At 44.6% G+C, this 21,947-nt stretch overlaps 1 protein-coding gene across 2 annotated transcripts in view; it reads right to left on the bottom strand.

Annotated features, from left to right (window-relative positions):
* The window catches only part of MYO7B (myosin VIIB), a 255,392-nt gene extending 236,313 nt beyond the window's left edge, over window positions 1–19,079 (bottom strand). The window contains exon 1 of one of the 2 annotated variants that reach the window (XM_073674582.1): window positions 18,983–19,079. The gene's annotated coding sequence lies outside the window, so the exon portion shown is untranslated. The remainder of the gene's footprint in view (window positions 1–18,982) is intronic. The other variant, XM_073674581.1, reaches the window with a different exon arrangement.
* Window positions 19,080–21,947: the final 2,868 nt, after the last annotated feature.

The following is a 21,947-nucleotide window of genomic DNA, read 5'->3' as shown; positions in this document are numbered from 1 at the left end:
TTTAAGATTTTTTTTCAACAATGGTGTTCTTCTTGGTCATCTCCCATGAAGTCCACTTTGGATCAAACAATGTTGTGATCTGACACTGATGTTACTTGAGCTTGAAGTTCACCATTAATCTCTTTAGAAATTTTCCTGGGCTCTTTTGTTACCATTCATATTATCCGTCTCATTTGTCATCAATTTTCCTCCTGCGGCTACGTCCAGGGAGTTGGGTACAGTCCCATGGATCTTAAATTTCTGAATTATATATGCAACTGTAGTCACAGGAACATCAAGTTGCTTGGTGATGGTCTTATAACCTTTACCTTTAACATGCTTGTCTATAATTTTCTTTCTAATCTCCTGAGACAACTCTTTCCTTTGCTTCCTCTGGTCCATGTTGAGTTTTATTATTATTACTTTTGTCAGATTCAAGTTATTTCTGTGACCATTTTGGGGTTTTCTTTCATTAAACGAGGGGTACCAACAATTTTGACCACTTGTATAACATGCAATATTCCATGTTATTCAATATGTCTACAAAGTTACAAACTTTTGCAATCTCAGTGTAATTACATAATTTTTAATTATGTTACATTTTTTCCTTATTGACTTCATGAATACACAACAAAAAAAATTAGTTATGCCCCAAATGTTTCAAGTACACTCCTGCACAATCCTCCCCAAGGATTTTAACTTTTTCAGGATGCATGTTACTAATGATTAACACCCACCACCCCCACCTATGCACTGAACTACAAGTGGGATTAACCTACCAACGCCAACTGAGCAACCGTGCAGTTGAATTACTCTTCTACTATCGAAACACTGAACAAGTAACTACCTCAATGAACACAACCAAAGACAGATACGACATTGTCCCCAGGACACCTCATTCTTCTAAAAACCACAAGTAATGAACCTTGTACATTTATCCAATGTGTATGACAATGATTGCACATAGTACATTAAAGTGGCCAATAATGCTGTGCTATGGTACAAATATAATATATGGCACTAGCTCTCTCCAGCAACTTTGCAATAGGTCTTGATATATTATTTTATATAGTTTGTTTTTACAGTTCTTATACAGACCTGTGTGTCTCCATGATAATAGACAAAATACACATTTTATGCAGGCTGATCCTGTATGTATACTGCCTTGTATGTTTATACTATTTCTTGCTAATTTACTGAATGTGTACAGGTGACACAAATACAATTGAAGCTCTTTCAGACACGAATTGAAGCTCTGACCACCGCCACTTCTGTGGTCCTGTCAATGTGCAGCAACATGAAGAGGTCAACTGATCAAGTTGCAGACTTCACTGCTGTGACACAGAGCAGTAGATGGCAGGAAGGTAAGCGCTGCAATGGAGCCAAAGAAACAAGGAAGTTTTATTAGAGGGGGGGGGGCAAATAGTGTGAAGGGACAAGAAGAAACGGGGGGTGTGAAAAGGGGGCACACTATATAGACTGGACAGTGTGCGGGGGCACAGTGTGATGGGACAGTACACTATGTTCTAAATTATTATGCAAATTAGATTTGTGTCATAAAAATGTGATTTCTTGTTTTTCAAATAAACTAATGGATGGTATTGTGTCTCAGGGCTTTTTGGATCACCAAATTCAATCTCAAACACCTGTGATAATTAGTTTGCCAGGTGAGCCCAATTAAAGGAAAACTACTTAACGCCTTTCTGGCCTGGGGCGTATTAGTATGCCCCAGGCCATCACTCCCGGTTCAGTGAGGGCTCCGGCGCTGAGCCCGCACTGAACCGGGCACATGTCAGCTGATTCTTACAGCTGACATGTGCCCGCAACAGCCGCGGGTGAAATCGCGGTCCACCTGCGGCTGTTAACCAGTTAAATGCCACTGTCAATCTCTGACAGCGGCATTTAACATTGCCGCGCCGGAAGCACGGCCTTAGCCCCGCACATCAGTGACCCCGTCACGTGATCACAGGTCACTGATGGGTGGGCATGACAACCTTGGGTCTGCAGCAGACCCCAGTGGTTGCCATGTAAAGATCGCTATGAGCACCACCTAGTGGTCGGCGGTCATAGCACAGGAGCATTTCTGCTACATAGAGGTGATCTGTTCATCACCTCTATGTAGCAGAGGCGATCAGACAGTTGCTGTTTCTAGTCTCCTATTGAGACTATAGAAGAAAGCAAAAAGTGTAAAAAAAATGTTTTAAAAAATATAAAAAAACATTTAAAAATATAAAAGTTTAAATCACCCCTATTTCACCCCATTCAAAATAAAATAATAAAAAATAAACCCCACATACACATATTTGGTATCGCTGCGTTCCGAATCGCCCAATATATCAATATAAAAAAAATAATTAATCTGATCGGTAAACGACGTAACGAGAAAAAAATTCCAAACGCCAGAATTATGTTTTTTTGGTCTACGCAATATTGCAATAAAATGCAATAAAGGGCTATCAAAACATCGTATCTACCCCAAAATAGTATCAATAAAAACATCAATAAAAAATAAGCCCTCACCCGGCCCCAGATCCCGAAAAATGGAGACGCTATGGGTCTCGGAAAATGGCGCCATTTTTTTTTAAACAAACTTTGGATTTTTTTTCTCCACTTAAAAAAAAAAAACTATACATGTTTGGTGTCTACGAACTCGTAATGACCTGGAGAATAATAATGGCAGGTCAGTTTTAGCATCCAGTGAACATGGAAAGAAAAAAAAAACAAAAACAACTGTGGAATTGCATTTTTTTTGCAATTTCACAGCACTTGGAATTTTTTTCCCGTTTTCCAGTAGACGATATGATAAAACTAGTAATGACGTTTAAAAGTACAACTCGTCCTGCAAAAAATAAGCCCTCACATGGCCATATTGCCCAAAAAATAAAAACACTATAGCTTTAGGAACAAGGGGAGCAAAAAATGAAAATGCAAAAACGGAAAATCCCAAGGTCGTAAAGGGGTTAAGAAGGATGTTCCACATTACTAAGCAGTCACAGGTTTCAAGCAATATGGGAAAGAAAAAGGATCTCTCTGCTGCCGAAAAGTGTCAAATAGTGCAATGCCTTGGACAAAGTATGAAACCGTTAGATATTTCACGAAAACTTGAGCATGATCATCGTACTATGAATAGATTTGTGGCTTATACAGAGCACAGACAGGTTTGTGCAGATAAAGGCATAACAAGGAAGGTTTCTGTCAGACAAATCATAGGATTAAGAGAGCAGCTGTTAAAATTCCATTACAAAGCAGCAAACAGGTATTTGAAGCTGCTGGTGCATCTGGAGTCCCATGGACCTCAAAGTGTAGGATCCTCCAGAGGCTTGCAATTGTGCATAAATCTACTATTCGGCCACCCCTAAAAAGTATTCACAAACAGAAATGGTTGCAGTGGGCCCAAGCATACATGAAGACTAATTTTAAAACAGTCTTGTTTACTGATAAGTGCCGGGCAACCCTGGATGGTCCAGAAGAATGGTGTAGTGGATGGTTGATGGATGGCCACCATGTCATAACAAGGCTGTGACGTCAGCAAGGAGGTGGCAGAGTCATGTTTTCAGCTGGAATCATGGGGAGAAAGCTGGTAGGCTCCTTTAGAACCTCTGAAGATGTGAAAATTGCCTTGCAAAGTATATAGAGTTTCTGACTGACCACTTTTTTCCATGGTACAAAAAGAAGAACCGAGCCATGCGTAGCAAAATCATCTATTTTTTAAATCAGATAAATTTTTATTCATTTAAAGACAGAATAATAAAATACATCTTCAGTACAATAATTTCACATTTTCTTATTATCAAAAAGAACCCCTCACCCACCCTCCCTCCCCTTTTACGGACGACAATAAACTCTTATCGTTATATAACATATGTTTCCACATCTTATAATCATTACAATGTGTTTTATAATGTAATGTAGTCATCGGATTCTTTCCTCCAAAAGCATTATCATTAACACACCTTCCATGGTGCCCATAGGTTGTCACTGAGTTTGGCGTTTTTCCTTTTTAAATAAATTTTTTCCTCCATTCGTACCACATACTCCACCTGCCTTATATACTCCTGTCTAGAGGGAGGCTCCGGTCACACCCAATACCTAGCTATTACTTTCCTAGCTGCATATAAAAGTCTGGCAATTGCCAGTTTTGTGACATCATTCCCCACAAGTTCTTCCACATATCCCAGCAAGCAAACTACCGGATCCCTAGGAATTATACAATGATACCGTCCTTCAATTAGGGCAGCTACTTCAGACCAATAGTTTGCAAGCTTTGGGCAACTCCACATAACATGTAATGTATCAGCATTTTCTGACCCACATCTCGGGCAATCCGAATTCTCCCGTACCCCTATCCTGAACAAAAAATCGGGTGATCTATATGCCCTATGTACAAGAAGTAACTGGGACATTCTGGCAGGTTCATTTAGAGACAACTTAGGAATATATTCCAAAATGGATTCCCACCTGTCATCTTCAATGGCACCAACATCTGCTTCCCACATCTCCCTCGCCAAAACAGGATAGTTCAATAGAAAGGTGTGGAGCAGATCAGCATACACCGTAGATATGACGCCTGCTGTACATCCCCCCATACAAATATAGTCAATAACAATATCCTGTTGAACAGACAGGTTCTTGATTTTCCTTTGCTTAATAAACGCATGTTTAACCTGTGTATACTGATAGCTGTGTCTGTCTAATAAATGAAATTCCTCTTTCAGCATCTCCAAGGTTTTGATGTTTTGATTATCCATCAGTTGGTAAATGTATTGTATACCCCTTGCCACCCATCCTCTCAGCTCTCCTATCTTATAAAATTCACCTAAATTTTCGTTGTCCCAAATAGGAGTATACATAGACATTCCCACTATACCGCTAATCCTCTTCACCCTCATCCACAGTTTATGGACTAAGCCACAGGTCGGGTATGACCTGCCTTTCTTCCCAAAAAGTCCCGACTCTAGGCCCACAACCAATGGACCCTTTTTAAGATGAGCTTCCAAAACCGCCTGGATAGTCCCCTTCGCCGCCTTCAGTGCCCACCCTCTAATATGCTGGGACTGTGCTGCCGAAAAGTATGTCCACGGGTTTGGTAAGGCGAGACCCCCCTCTTCTTTCGGCCTCTGGAGAGTCTCCAGCTTAATCCTGGGTTGTCCTCCACCCCAAACCAGAACCCTAAATATTGAATTAATACGCTGGAACACCGACCGAGGGATCCACACAGGGGAGTTATGTAAAACATATAGCAATTTGGGCATCAGCACCTTTTTAAGAAGATTGGTGCGTCCCACCACCGAGAGGCGCATTTTGCTCCACGTAGATGCTTTATCTTTTAACTTCCCAATTATCGGGTATACATTCAACTGAAGGTATTCCTTTACTGGTAACGTTATTGTAATTCCAAGATATTTAAACTCTTGTACTAATTTAAGTTGTGTACGTTCTACCTGTTCAACATCTAAGCCATCCAGGGTATCTATTTCCATAATATGAGATTTATCCCAATTAATTTGTAACCCAGATAACAGGCCAAATCTATTGATGACAGCTATTGCACCATGTAATGACACCTGAGGGTCCTGTAAGAATAATAAAATATCATCTGTGTACAACGCTATCTTCTCCTCAACCATTCCATACCGAAATCCCTTTACCACGTCTGACTGTCTCATTACAGAAGCCAGTGGCTCTATGGCCAGGCCAAATAACAGCGGGGAGAGGGGGCAGCCCTGTCTGGTTCCTCTTGTCATATCAAATTTATCTGATCGTTCCCCATTTACTCTTATTCTAGCTACAGGGCGCGTATACAATAACTTTACCCAGGCCACAAAAACCGGACCAAATCCCATCAGCTGGAGAACTCGCCAGAGATAGCTCCACTCCACACTATCAAAGGCTTTCCGTGTGTCCAGTGAGACTAGAACTCTATGCCCAGCATTGTCAGCGGCCAATTGCATGTTAAAAAATAATCGCCTCAAGTTAATGGCCGTTGATCTATCCGGCATAAAACCTGACTGATCTGAGTGTATAATACTAGAAACTACACGGCTTAATCGGTTAGACAATACTTTAGCTAAGATTTTAATATCGGCCGGTAGTAGAGATATGGGTCTATATGAATCTGGCTGTGTCCGGTCCTTATCTGCCTTGGGCAAAACCACTACTGTAGCCTCCCGCATTGACTCCAGTAATTTTCCCACCTCCAGGGCCTCCAGAAACACATCCTTCAATTTTGGCAATAGTATACCTCTAAGATGTTTATAAAATTCGGTTGGTAGGCCATCTGCTCCTGGGGCTTCATTATTTGCCATTGAAGCCAGAGCTTCCTCCATCTCCTCCACCGTCAGGGGCCCTTCCAAGCTATCCCTAGCCTCCTCACTAAGTTTAGATATCTGGGTTCCCCTCAAGAATTGGTCTATGTCATCTCCTGTATTACTTAACTTAGAATGATATAGATCACCATAGAAGTCCCTAAACACCTTCAAGATATCTCGCGTTTCAGTGACTAAGGTGCCAGTTGGATCCAGGAGACCGTATATATATCCCATTTCTCTCTGCGCTGCCGCTATAATAGACAACAGGTGGCCAACTTTTTCACCTTCATCATAAAAGGCAATTTTTTGAAATTCCCTCTTTTTTTCCCCATTGGCTAGAAATATTTTATCCACACCTTTTTGAGCTTCTCTCATGGTCTGTTGCGCCTCTACGGTGGGGTTAAGCACCAATTCCTCCTCTGTTCTCTTCAGCGCGGCCAATGCCTCTCTTTCCTCCATTCTGTTCTGATTTTTAACTCTGGAAATATCCCGGATCAGCAATCCCCTAACATAAGCCTTCATAGTGGTTCACACAGTTCCTATGGCTGTACTTCCCACGTTATTCTGGAAGAACTCCTCCACTTCTTCTGCTATTTTCTGAATATCCACCGTTTCCAGCCAAACTGGGTGAACCTTCCATTCCTTCCGCCCACCGCCCCCACATATACCGGACCTCAGCTCTACCAACAAGGGACAATGATCAGAGAGTATCCTAGGTAGATATTCAATATGCATAAAGTTTTGGTCAATCATCCCATTTCCAAGGGCTAGGTCTATTCTAGATATAGAGCCGTGTGTCGAAGAGTAGCACGAGTATATCCTCACTCCCACATGTCTCACTCTCCACAAATCTATCAGGCCCACCTCTGATACATACTTAGCAAAGGGTGTCTCCTCCTCTGCGTCATTTCTTCCCGAATGTCTATTAGTTTTGTCCCAAATTTTATTCATTATGTTGTTAACATCCCCAATCAGCAACACAGGAATCCCTACCCAATGCCTCATGAGCTCTATAATCTCCTGCAGTTTCGTCCCAGTGTATGGCGGTGGAAAATACACTGCCACCACACAATATAATTTGCCATAAAGTCTGCAAACTAGAAAAACGTATTGCCCGTCTTTATCTATTTTAATCTCAACCTCCTCGAACGGAGTTCTCATATGCACCAGGATAGAAACCCCCTTGCATATGCAGAATAGGTAGAATGGTATGCTCTTTGGACCCTATTCCTCGCTGAAAAACCAATTTTGTCCCTTGTCAGGTGTGTTTCCATAAGGCAGATAATGGAGGGCCCTCGAGCTAAAATATTTTGCAGAATAGTGGCCCGTCTCTTACGGTCCGCCAAACCACGTATGTTCCAGCTTAATACCTTAACCATACCCGCCATTGTTTATCAGAATCAATATCTGCGTATATAACCACATCATACAGTGCCCCCCATGCCATCCCCCCCGTCTCCCTCCCCCACCCATACCCAAAACTAAGATAACTTCTAACTATTCTAACCATCCCTGTCACCCCCAATCCTCCTCCCAATTTGTCGTTCCGTTCTCTCTCTCTATCCGAGAGTGGGTGAATGAAACCGGCCTACTCCACCAGATGATCCCTCCCGCCTAAACTTCAAATAGACAAAAACCGAATGTCTTCCCCAAGGTCTCTCCCGCCTTATGAAAAACATATTAGATAACAAGTATATAAACTGTATGCATCGCCAGCACACCGCCTTCGTCCAGAATCAAACTTGTATCCTGCAACAAGCAGTTAAATACAGTTGAAAAAGGACAGCAAATGATAAGTATAGACACATGCACAAAACATATATTCTGCCTCTCTTCCCGCACTCTTCTAGAGTTCTTTTCAATCCACTCCAGAGCTTCTTCTGGAGATTGCAAAAAGTGTACTCTACCCAGTGCAACCAGTCTCAGCTTGGCCGGATACATCATAGAATAGGCAAGTCCCATGTCTCTCAATTTTTTCTTTACATCTCTGTAACTCATGCGTAATTTTTGCACCGTGGGTGAATAGTCTGAATAAAACGAGATATCTTGACCATCTATTGTTAACTCCTTAGTCTTTCTCGCCATACGCAGGATAGTGTCTCTGTAATTTAAGATCCTAGCCAACATGGCTCGGGGGGCTGCTCCTGGAGGCTGGGGTCTCAGTGGGACTCTATGAGCTCGCTCTACAACAAAGACTTTTGATAGTTTATCAGCTCCAAATTTTTCCAACAGCCAATTCTCTATAAATTCTGTAGGGTTTGATCCTTCTGCTTTTTCCGGGACCCACACTATCCTGACATTATTACGTCTCGACCTGTTTTCCAAGTCGTCGTTTTTAGCACTAACATCATTTAACAGCTTGTCCTGCTTTTTTTGAGCAGCTTGTACAGATATTATGGTGTCCTCAGCCGTGCTCACTCTTTCCTTTACTTCTTCTGTGCGGACATCGGCTTTTTGCATGGCAGCTTTAATATTAGTAATTTCTGCTTGCACACCAGTAACCTGTTTTGACAGCTTAGTAAGCATTTGTTTGCAATACGACACCACAGTAAAGTGGGCAGTAAAGAACCCACATCTTTCAAAGTGGGTTCTCCCACATCAGGATCAACAGCAGACTCCACATTTTTGTCCTGCCCATCTTCTCCAGAGCCATCAGCCTCATAGTCCACTGTACCTATTGCACTCTCCTGATCCTCCATGTCATTTTCTGCCCCGGCTTCCCCCTCTGAGAGTCCAGCTATATTATTGCTTGCTTCCACCCTCGCAAACCTCTCCAGGCGTGCAGCAGCCGACATCATCCTGGAGCACGCTGTGTTTTCTCTGGCCGCCTCCTCCTGAGCTACGGCGCCATCTTGGCCCCTACCTCCTCTTCCAGGGCCGGGATCTCGCTGCCTGGTGCGGGTCATTAGGGCAGTCCTGCTTGTCAGGAACGCTCCCCGGGGCGACAGGAGACCTTCCCCCATGATCCAGCGGTACTTCAAAGGCTTTGCGGCGTCCTGGCTCAGCACACACAGCTACGGTCGGCGGGAGAGTTCCAGACATCGCTGGCTAGGCCACGCCCCCCAGCAAAAATCATCTATGACAATACACCATCTCACACTGCAGAGAATACCTCCGAGTCATTGGCCACTATGGGCATAAAAGGAGAGAAACTTATGGTGTGGCCACCATCCTCCCCTGACCTCAACCCTATTTAGAACCTTTGGAGTATCCTCAGCAAAATCTATGAGGGTGGGAGGCAGGTCACATCAAAACAACAGCTCAGATGCTATTCTGACATCCAGCAAAGAAATTCAAGCAGAAACTATCCAAAAATTCATAAGATCAATGAATGCAAGAATTGTGAAGGTGATATCAAAGAAGAGGTCCTATGTTAATGACGCGCCCCCTGGGCCAGTGCTGTAGGGGATACCCGGAGCCGGATCTGGATAGGGGTAGTAGTCCTTGTGGCGGTGACCCGGTCCGTGCCCAGGGTGTCAAACTAAGTGGCGGTCTATGGCAGTAGATGTTAACTTGATCGACTACGCCACCCGTTGAGTGCGGCTTTGAAGCCGCCGCTGCAGAACAGTCCACTGAGGCCAGGTGTATGAGGATGTGCAGCGTGGTGGTATAACCCCCAACGGGAGGGGTATGGCCTCAGGGCAGCAGGTGTAGATGATGGGGGTTGTGATGATGCAGAAAGAAGATTCAGAGTCAGGAGATGCAGTTCAGGGTTTTTACTTACTGGTGTTCTCTTGGTCACTCTGGCCTTGAGTGACCACCCGAGCCGTGCTGCGTCCACCAGGTCCTGGACTCGGCCAACCCCCAGGCAATTCCGGAGCGTGGTCCTGAGCTCCTTTCTGACTCTCCCTTCCTCTGGCCGTTCCCACCAGGGATCCACTTTTGGCCGGCTCCCTCGGGTCTCTTGGTGGTCAAGCCTCCTCTGGGCTCCCTGACCCTATACTCGGTGTGCCTTTCTAGTGGATTTGGTGAGGGTCGTGGCAGATCCTGACCACGACCTCCGGTTCCTGGCTGAGGATAAGTGGCCTCCACCAGTTCGGGTTCCGGTACCCGTGTCCGCCAACCCTTCACCCTTCTGTCCTTATTCTGGGATCTTGGGGTTCCTTCTTGTTTCCTCTCTGGGTCCTTCTGACTCCTCTCTCTCTCTGCAGGCTCTGATCTGGAGCTGGGCCCAGCCGGAGCCACAGCTCCCTGTCAGCCCTTCTGGCTGAGCTCCTCTGCTCTGCTCCTCTTGCCTGACTGAACTCTCCCTGTTCTAAGATGGTGCCCACCTTATATACTCCCTCTATGTGTGAGCTCAGGTGACCAGCACCCAATGAGCTCCTATCTTTACCCAGACTACTCCCCCTATCTGCCCCTACACTACTGGGATGTTCCACCCCCCTCCCACTCCAGCCAGGGACAGACGCTGTCGTACCTGCACATATACTGGTGGGAGTACCGTCGTTCTGTCCCCCGGAAATGGGATGTATGTAGTGCATGCAGCCTACTAGCTCAGTTCCACACTCCATCCTTACCCGGGAGTGGAATACCACACCTCTGGAGTGAGGTGCAATACCCCTGTAGCAGCCGAATCCTCAGGGTGCTACATTCCCCCCTGGTAAATCACAGCACATCCTCGGGCTGTAAAAGAATAAAAACATCCACAAACATACAATTCTTTTCAAAAACATCATAAACATATAAAACATTATATATATCATCAGCATAAAACTTTTTCATATAAACATTCTTGTCCTCTGGCCTTGTGCAAATTGTGACCAGGTAAGTGCCACAGTCTCTTCAAGAAAAAACAGTTTCCTATAAAACCGGTAGGGGGCGCCTTAGAAAGCGCAACTATATACAAGGGGAGGTATGGCCGCTCTCAGTCCTCGACCAGTGGGGAAAAGGGATGGCTGTTCACAGTCCTCAGCCTGTGGGGAGATGGGACACACTGGAACAGTTCACACTTGTCCCAACGGGGAACATATTTAAATTAGCAGCATGGCATATACCCTTACGGGTAACTATTTTACAGTTTCAGTTCACCTCTTAATGGTGACGATGCCCTCCTGCTCCTTCCTGAGGGTAGGCTTCAGACCCGTCCGGGTCCTCTTGACCTTCCTCACACCGCAACTCCTCTTCCGTCAGGCGATGTACATGAAGTGCATAGGGTCCTTTGGCACATTGGTGCCGGGTGAAGGTGACCTCATCACCCAGGTAAAGATCACGACCTCTGTGTCCCTCCGGTAGGTGGGACTCGACATCTCTTCTGGTCACGAAGACGTCGCCGGGGGTGTGATGATCTCTGATGAAGCCCCAACCGTGCTGCAGTTGGAATTTAATTACAGTCCCGGTGGCACGGGGACCGTGGGCTGCACGGGGGTTCCTTCTGGTCCGGCTCTTCTGTTCTGCACTTTTTATTTGCAGCCGCTGCTCACGGACCCGCCTCTCTCTCCTTTCTCTGTCAAAGACCTCTAACTGCTGGCGACAGCACTCCGCACGCTCAGCTGCGGCCGCCCGGGTCTCCTGAGTGAACCCGATGAGGTCTCCTCCTGCGGGGTCCCACTCGAACTGCGCCTCCTCTAACGAGAGCGGGGTCATCTTGACGGGCGCCGGAGCCGGGATCAGGGGCTCATCCAGAGGTCTTTCTTTCCGGAGTCGGGGATGGTGGAACTCCGGCGGCCACACAAAGGGCTGCCCATCCGGGCATGTGTGCTGGACAAATAGGTCTTCACCCAGGTGTGGCGCTGTGGACGTTGAGGGCGCTGTGGTGGTGGCGGCGCCCGGGTTCACCAGGCCTTGCGACCAGGCTTGGGGCACCCTGAATGTAAAGGGCACCGTGAAGATGGCGGCGCCCGGGGTTACTTGGCCCAGCGACCAGGCCGGTGGCTCAGTGGAGGTAGAGGGCGCTGTTGGCACTGCGGCGCCCGGGGGTACTCGGCCTTGCGACCAGGCCGATGGCGCTTCCTGTTTGGTCGCACTCTGATTTGAGGCGCGTGACGTCACGGGGAGCGCGGCCGCGGCTTCTGTTTGAGGCCTAGTCGGGAGCGGTGACGGTGCAACGACGGGCACGGCAGGGGAAATTTCGGGCTCTGCGACTGGGAGCTGGGACAGGCTCACGGCTTCTCGGCTCGGGGTAGTGACGTCCCCTTTACCTGCCTCCGTTTCTTTAGCTCCTTCCTCGGCGTCGTCTCCGGCCTTGATTCCTCCTGCGCCATCCTCAGAGGCGGTCTGACTCCTCGTCTCGGGTGGCGTGCTTCGCTGGCGGGTTCCAGCCTGCTGGGCCATCTCTCTGCTCCATGCGGCCAGTACGTCCCGCTGCACTCGGGCCATCCTCTGAGCCAAGCCCTCCAGTGCGGTCTGTGCACGCTCCCGGTCTCGGGGGAGCTGTGCCAGGATCTCCACCAGGCCTTCTGGGGTTGTCGCTTGCAACAGGCTCCTGACCACTGGGTCGGTGCTGCCTGCCTCTCCCTCCATCTCCGGGTACGGCTCCTCCAGACTCCCCTCCAGACTCCTCCAAGCTGCTCCCATCTTCTCTCTTTTGTTCTGTATCCGCCCCCATTGAGGGCGGTCCTGGGGCAACTTGGTGATTGTCAGTTCCAGGGGCAGACCCCCCACGCTGATGGACATCTCAATCATTGCAGTCTCTGCTGGTGGGGGCGGTTTCCGATTTTGGCGCCATTCCTTGACCTGGCCCACGATGGGAGGTGGCCTCTTGCCACCCTCCGGCACGCCCATAATGGCGTCCGCTCTGCCAGGGCGGGAAATCTTCTGAAATGGCGGGAATCGTCTCCCAGTGGCGGGAAACTCCGTGGATGGCGGGAAAAGACTGCAGATGGCGGGCAAATGGCGGGAAACGATCCGAGATGGCGTCCGATGGCGGGGACCCTCCGGAATTGGCGGGAGACTTCTTTTTACGGTAAATATGAACTTTTCTTCAGGCACGCAGTACCCGGTGGTTGCGGGCACGAAATCCTGCCGACTACGCCAAAAGTTGACGCGCCCCCTGGGCCAGTGCTGTAGGGGATACCCAGAGCCGGATCTGGATAGGGGTAGTAGTCCTTGTGGCGGTGACCCGGTCAGTGCCCAGGGTGTCAAACTAAGTGGCGGTCTATGGCAGTAGATGTTAACTTGATCGACTACGCCACCCGTTGAGTGCGGCTTTGAAGCCTCCGCTGCAGAACAGTCCACTGAGGCCAGGTGTATGAGGATGTGCAGCGTGGTGGTATAACCCCCAACGGGAGGGGTATGGCCTCAGGGCAGCAGGTGTAGATGATGGGGGTTGTGATGATGCAGAAAGAAGATTCAGAGTCAGGAGATGCAGTTCAGGGTTTTTACTTACTGGTGTTCTCTTGGTCACTCTGGCCTTGAGTGACCACCCGAGCCGTGCTGCGTCCACCAGGTCCTGGACTCGGCCAACCCCCAGGCAATTCCGGAGCGTGGTCCTGAGCTCCTTTCTGACTCTCCCTTCCTCTGGCCGTTCCCACCAGGGATCCACTTTTGGCCGGCTCCCTCGGGTCTCTTGGTGGTCAAGCCTCCTCTGGGCTCCCTGACCCTATACTCGGTGTGCCTTTCTAGTGGATTTGGTGAGGGTCGTGGCAGATCCTGACCACGACCTCCGGTTCCTGGCTGAGGATAAGTGGCCTCCACCAGTTCGGGTTCCGGTACCCGTGTCCGCCAACCCTTCACCCTTCTGTCCTTATTCTGGGATCTTGGGGTTCCTTCTTGTTTCCTCTCTGGGTCCTTCTGACTCCTCTCTCTCTCTGCAGGCTCTGCTCTGGAGCTGGGCCCAGCCGGAGCCACAGCTCCCTGTCAGCCCTTCTGGCTGAGCTCCTCTGCTCTGCTCCTCTTGCCTGACTGAACTCTCCCTGTTCTAAGATGGTGCCCACCTTATATACTCCCTCTATGTGTGAGCTCAGGTGACCAGCACCCAATGAGCTCCTATCTTTACCCAGACTACTCCCCCTATCTGCCCCTACACTACTGGGATGTTCCACCCCCCTCCCACTCCAGCCAGGGACAGACGCTGTCGTACCTGCACATATACTGGTGGGAGTACCGTCGTTCTGTCCCCCGGAAATGGGATGTATGTAGTGCATGCAGCCTACTAGCTCAGTTCCACACTCCATCCTTACCCGGGAGTGGAATACCACACCTCTGGAGTGAGGTGCAATACCCCTGTAGCAGCCGAATCCTCAGGGTGCTACATTAACATGTAACTTGGCCTGTTAAGATGTTTTTGATTGAAAAGCTTTTGATTCCAGTAAATGTGACCTCTAAATGCTGCAAATTCAACAAATGACCATTTTCTGTTCTTTACAACCTATAAAATGTTTGGAAACTCTGTTGTGCATAACAATATGGAACAGTGCATTTTGAGTTTTTTTAGGTTTTTAAAAAAATACTGTTATCATTGGGAGGTTTGTCCAATAAAATTTGATTTGTACTCTAATGGTTGATGATTTGAATATTATACTGATTCATTTGCATTGACCATTTAGGAAAATCAGAGAAAAATAGCATTTGCATAATAATTTGGAAAGTGGTGAATAGAGGCGGAGCTTTATGGGGGGACGGTGTGAGGGCACAGTATGCAGAAAAGTATGAATAGGGGGTGTACGTGTCAGGAGTAGGCACACTACAGAGACTAGGCGGTATGGAGATGACAGTGTGTGAGGGGACAGTATGGGGTACAGTATAGAGGCTGAGCAGTATGAGGAGTAAACAGTGTGAGGGGACAGTGAACAGGTGGCCCAGTATGGAAAGGGGGCAGCTTTAGAAACACTCTGACAATAGGGACTGTGTGGCAGTTATAGATAATAAGGTAAACAGTGTGACTGTTATTGCTAATAAGGACAGACAGTGTGGTGATCATAGCTCATAAGGGCGGAGAGTGTGTCAGTTATAGCGAATAAGGGGGGACAATGTGGTAGCATTAGCTAATAAGGGCAGACGGCGTGTTGGTTATAGCCCAGAAGAGTGGACAGTGGCAGTTATATATAAGGGAGGTCAGTGTGGCAATTATAGCTCTTAAGCAAGGGCAATGTGCCAGTTATAGTTCAGAAGGATACTGTGGAGGAAATATTTTATAGGAGAAAACAGTATGGATGCAATGTACAATAAGAAGGACAGTGTGCGAGTCATATTTTATGCAGGGAGCACAGTGACAGGCATTATTTAATCAGGGGTACAGCGTAGAGCAGATATTTTTATTCATTTATATTATAATAACACTGTTCATTTCAATGGCACCGTGTCAGGATGTGTTGCAGAAGACCGGAGAAGAGGGAAGTCTGCAGAGACGAGGTGTGGATGTGAAAAGTTATCATGCCACCTGACCCAGATGGAGACAAAATTGATAAGAACGAATCCAATCATAGATATCAGCTATATCTGGATGTAAAAATGTAGCAATTCATAACTTGTCAGATAACGTGATGCATGGCTATGGCAATAAAGTATTATGCCATCTGACAAGTTAATGATTACTGCATCTGTATTTATTTTAGGAGCATTATTTTTTTCTATTTCTTGGGGGTCAAAAAGATGGAAGTTCGACTTTGGGGTGTTGTGTAATCTGTGTAGGTTCTGTAATCGTTAAATACTTGTATAATACCTACTACATTATCGGTACTCAAAGAGGTACCATGGTTTATTATTTGCGGTGTTACATGGGACTGCAGGAAAATGTGCCTTTCATTTTGGTTACCATTACTTTTATTGTAAAGGTTATATAAAAAGGTTAAAGGTTTATATTGCACTGTGGCGCCATTCCAATTTTCATTTAAGGCAGTAGGAAAGATAGAATTGGCCAGCGCAGAAGACACAGCAGTCACAACACATGATTGTTGCTACAGCAGCTGCAATCAGCTGTTATTCACCTGCTGCTGGTGTATACATCAGCTGAGATAGGGACCATGGAGCCCCTGCCAGGAACCTCTTGTGTTGGCAGAGCTGATGGGAAGTAGTTACAGCATTGAAGACTATGGAGCATGACAGTAGCAGGAAGTTGTCTGCAGTGCTGTGTGTGTGTGCTGACCTCCGTCACCCTCTGTTGTCTGCAGATCATTACTCTTTTGACCCCTCTACAGCTGCTCTCCTAGGATCCTTTGGGGAATGAAGAGGAGTCTACAAAGCCAAATTTCACATCCATCATCATAGTAGGTGAGACTATATATATCACTGTTAGGCTACAGCCCCACTATCAGTATTCGGTCAGTATCTTTTCTCATGAGTGGGTGATAAATGCAGAATTGGTGACTTGTTTCTATTATAGTTTTCTCTGATTGTTCCTCATGTGGTTTTGGCTTACAAATACTGAGGAAAAATACTGACCGAATACTGACCAAATACTGATAGTGGGGCCATGGCCTTAGTGTATGATATGAGGTGCCTATTAGTGAGTTTGAGTGTGTTTAAATATATTATCGAATCAATGTGTGTTTGCTGCATGTACAGACCCGCTGTGCTGACCCTTTGATAGATCCAATGCTACCTATCCACTACAGGCTGTACTAGCAATTTCACTATTATAGTTCACATGACCCGTGCAACAAATCACTGGACTCAGCAGTAATGCTGAGGTAGTCAGCCCCTAAAAGCCGAGACTAGTGATTGGATGCAGCGTGCATGTGAGCTCATTTATGACGTCAAAAGTGCAATTTGTCAACAAAAACCGGAGCAGAAATGGAGAGGCAGCGCTTGACTTGCAGAGGGTGAGTATAACTGAGTTTGTTATGTTATACATCTGCAAATTTATGCAATAAACAATCACATCTTGGAAAATTCTCTGTTCATATGAAGTTTGCAACCTCTGTTTAACATATATGAAAGAATACCTGGGTAAAAGGGGTTTTCTGTGCCAGAGCAAATTTTTGGCAAGTACTGTAGTATGTAAAATCCTATGGCTGTGTGCCCACGTAGCGTTTTTCAAGCGTTTTTGATGCGGAATTTCCGCAGCGGAAACGCTTGTAAAACGCTTGGTAACCCGCACCCCATGGTCCCCAATGGGATTCCGCAAGTTCTATGCACATGCTGCGGATTTTTCCGCAGCGTTTATGCTGCGTTCAAAAATCCGCAGCATGTCAATTAATTTTGCGTTTCCGCAAGCAGAATTGCCTTTGTCCAATGCATAAAAAACGCAAGGCAATTCCGCATGTGGAAAACGCGTGATAAACGCGCGAAAAATGCGCGATAAACGCGTGCGGAATTCCGCATGCGTTTTTCCGGGAGAGGACTTGCAGAAATGAAGCAGAAATTTTCTGCTTCATTTATGCAACGTGGGCACATAGCCTCAGAGTGTGTAATATACTCACTGTCAGGATTTTGTCAGGGATAATCTGTTTTCACTGTAAACAGATTTTACTCGCGAATTGAGACTTTTGAGAATGAATGATCAGTTCAGGAGGAAAAGTAGCAGATTTCTCAAATCAGATATATTACAAATTTTATTAATTTCATGCATACTATTGATTTATGAAAAAAACGTAAAACGATTACTCTTTAAGTGTCCCGGCCATCAGATAGTCTGACTTCTAGTACCCCTATCAATCAGCTACTGTCACTGGGAAAATGTACTGTATTTTTCACTGTGGCCACTGTAACGATTACTTAACAACCTTCCATATGCTTTATATATGGACAGAACTGACTTCCTGAGACAACCCCATTAAGAATACTAAAATAAACAATGCAATATTTTATATTCTGAGTGGAGAACATAATGTATGTATATAAATTTATGGTTCAGTAGTATATTATTTGCTATGACACGTTTAAATGAACAATGATTTAAATAAAAGACTGCTTAATAGTATAGTTCACACTGCTGACAAAAAAAGGAATCTGTTGACTTGGAAAACTAGAAGGCTGCAATCTGGAATATATATTGCTACTGCAGATCACAGAGTATCTGTCAAAATATTTTGGCAGGCTAATTAGATATCAGAAAGAGAACTGTGCTGATGAATCAAATATTTGTTACGATTGGAACCGCCTATTCATGAGCAGATATTTTGAATATAATTTATACATCTATAGAAATGTGGATGAGTAACCATGAGCCAGGAGTTCATATATAATTAAAACATTATTTGTACAAAAAGAAATCCATCAGAATAAGCATTTTGGTGACAAATGCTCATTAAAATCTATTTCTTTATAGATTGTAAACTTGCGAGCAGGGCCCTCACTCCTCCTGTGACTGTTGAACTATGTGTTACTTTGTACTGTTTTTATTGTCTATACATATCCCCGCTTAATTGTAAAGTGCTGCGGAATATGTTGGCGCTATATAAATAAAATTATTATTATTAAAAGTAATTATAGACATAACTTATATTATTTAGCTACGATCCTATGTAAACGTGTTGGATAATAACTATGGAAGAAGGAGAGGGAGTGGCGCTCGCTTCCGTAGGTGGAAAAATAAATAAATTGGACAAAAATATTCAACATAGTGGATTAGCTCTTCTCCTTTTCCACATAAAAAACATTCAGTTGTCAGCAAATTATGATTTAAAGTGAGGCTATCATCTACTGTATATCAAGTCTATGTGAAGCTTGTCGAAAAGACAAACCGATTCAGTTTTACATCTTTAACCAGAAAACACATGTATACATTATTTACTATACACAAGACAAATACATTTCTAATTACTAGTCTTATTTCCTTAATTCCTATCATTCAGGTTGGAATAGTGTATAAAGATTACCTACTGTGTGTGTTGCTCAGTCAAGATTCCCTGGAAAAAGAATGTTTTCTCGCTGCTTTCCGGTCTCATTTATGAGCGGACTTTGCTCTTCTTGCAGTAAAGTTAATCCCTGTCTCTTACCTCATTTACATAACCATAAATTAATAACTAGTAACCTTTTAATTTCCACCTGCCTTAAGTTTTATGCAGGTAAACAAATCTTGGTTAATGTTGGATAAGGTCATAGTATTAAGCATTTACAGTGGTTTGTGAAAGTATTCACCCCCCTTGGCATTTTTCATGTTTCGTTACTACACAACCTGGAATTTGTTTTTATTTTGTTGAGGGTTTGCATCAGTTCATGTAAAGAACATGCCTACAACAGTGAACATTTGGTTTTCTTTTTATTGTGAAGCAAACAACAAATAGGACAAAATAACTGAAAACTTCAGTGTGAATTATTCAGCCCCCTAAAGTCAGTACTTTGTAGAGCCTCCTTTTGCAGCAATTAGTGCTGCAAGTCACTTTGGATAAGTCTCTATGAGCTTTCCACATCTTGCCCTGCCCTGGGATTTTTTCCATTTCTCAAGGCAAACCTGCTCCAGCTCCTTCAAGTCAGATGACCACAGATTCTCAATTGGATTAAGGTCTGGGCTTTGACTAGGCCACTCCAAAATATTTATACATTTCCCCTTAAACCACTCGAGTGTTGCTTTAGCAGTATGCTTTGGATCATTGTCTTGTTGGAAGGTGAATCCCCGACCCAGTCTCAAATCACTGACAAAGAAGAAATCAGGTCCCGGCACTCACGTGTAGAAAATAAATCTCGTTTATTCCACATATCGGATAGCAATAGCAAAACGTTTCAGCCCTTCCAGAGCTTTTGTCAGCCGCATAAATTGACAACTTTATGAATTGACACATATTATACCTATCTTCCTCTCCTATGGTCCTCTATGTTAACAAATGTATTGACTCCTATATTTTTTTAATTGTATTATTTTTATTTCAATTTTATTATTATTTCATTATCTTTAATTTTTTATTTTTTTATTTTTAATATTTTTATTTTTTATATTTTTATATCAGTATGTTAATGCTCATCCAACAACAAAATTAATCAAAATTGATAAAAAAAAATATATTTCCCTATGTCTAAATGTTATACATCCACTTGTTCACATTTAAAGATGTACAAAATGGTTTTACTGCATATCCACAGTTTTATTTTCTTTATAACAACATTTTAATCCATACAACCAGATCCCTCCAGTGATCAGTGTTTCTCATAAATCCTACCAATAGTAGATCAAATATATATCCTCTTGGCCATCTGATCGTAATTATCATATCCATTATGTTTTATATCCAGTTTGATCACATTTCTTAAACTTATGCATATACCGTATAAAGAAAGTGCATATCGTATAGCTCCGAGATTGATTTTCTACAAGCGAGTGCCGGGACCTGCTTTCGTCTTTGGTATACTATTCCTCCACGTGCACCACAAAACAATTACGGAGTGCTGACGATACTTTGTTGCTATACTGTCAAATCACTGAAATACTGAAATAGGTTTTGCTCAAGAATATCCCTGTATTTCGCACCACCCATCTTCCCGTCGACTTGGATCATTTTCCTTGTCCGTGCTGCCGAAAAACATCCTCATAGCATGATGCTGCCACCACCACCATGTTTCACTACGGGGATGGTGTTCTTGGGTGACGAGCTGTGTTGATTTGGTGTCAGACATTGCATTTACTTTGGTGGCCAAAAAGTTCAATTTTGGTCTCATCTGACAACAGCACCTTCTTCCATACATTTGGAGAGCCTCCCACATGTCTTTTGGAAAATTCAAAATTAACCTTACAATTTGTGGGTGTAAGTAAAGGGTTTTTTAGCCTACTCTTCCATAAAGGCCACCTCTATGGAGTGTATGGCTTATTGTGGTCGTATGGACAGATACTCCAGTCTCTGCTTGGGAACTCTGCAGCTCTTTCAGGGTTACCTTTGGTCTCTGTGCTGCCTCTCTGATTAATGCTCTCCTTGCCTGGACTGAGAGTTTTGGTGGGCGGCCCTCTCTTGTCAGGCTTGTTGTGGCACCATCAAATGTCCAAAGAAGTATGAAAAAGACAGCACTCACCAATGTATGCCAATAAAAGATCCTTTTATTTCAGATCCAGCATATACACGTTGCGGCTGGTTCAGGGGTGCGATGATGAAAGAAGGAAGACGGCCATTTCGTGCATGAGCAGCACTTTCACGGGTCCAGTATAGCAGGCAGCCAGATACCTTCTGATTAAGTAACCACCAATCAGTGGTGCACACACTTGCACACCTGCATAATTACTGTCATCAATGTGGATACAAGATACTGAGTTTATAACATTAAAACGGTATAACAAAATACAATTACAAAAACATGGACATGTCCGGTTTATTATTTAAGCCAAGCGGGCCCTGGGCATTAGAATTCAAGATTAATTTGGCCTCTCTCCTTAACAGCAGGCGATTATGATCTCCACCATTTTGAGGGACTTTTACTTTTTCTAACCCTGCAAACTGCAGAATATTAGAATCACTATTATGCTCATCTCTCATGTGTTTTATTAAACGTGGGGACCCCTTTCCTGTTGTCACAGAACGATAGTGCTCACTGAACCTGACCCACAAAGATCTGATAGTTTTTCCAATATAAAAATACCTGCATGGGCAAAACAAAGCATACACCACATATAATGTCTTGCATGTGATGAAATCATTAACACAACATCTTATTCCTCCCAATTGAAAAAAAGTGTCAGTTAAATGTAAATGACAATATGAACAATGTCCACACTTGAAGTTCCCTTTTGGGATACTCCTTTCTAACCAATTTATATTTCAAAAAACCCACTGCTTCCAATTTGTTGTTACATTATGCCAGTGCTCAACCGTTTCATACAAAAAAGAGTTTGCCATACAGCCAGTTGATGAGGTTGCGTAA

The sequence above is a fragment of the Phyllobates terribilis genome, unplaced genomic scaffold (genome assembly GCF_046119375.1).
Source record: "Phyllobates terribilis strain yellow unplaced genomic scaffold, ASM4611937v1 Scaffold_3__8_contigs__length_932513732, whole genome shotgun sequence".
NCBI classification, from domain to species: domain Eukaryota; kingdom Metazoa; phylum Chordata; class Amphibia; order Anura; family Dendrobatidae; genus Phyllobates; species Phyllobates terribilis.
The sequence above is the reverse complement of the archived record's forward strand: the minus strand, read 5'-3'. Positions and strand labels throughout refer to the sequence as shown.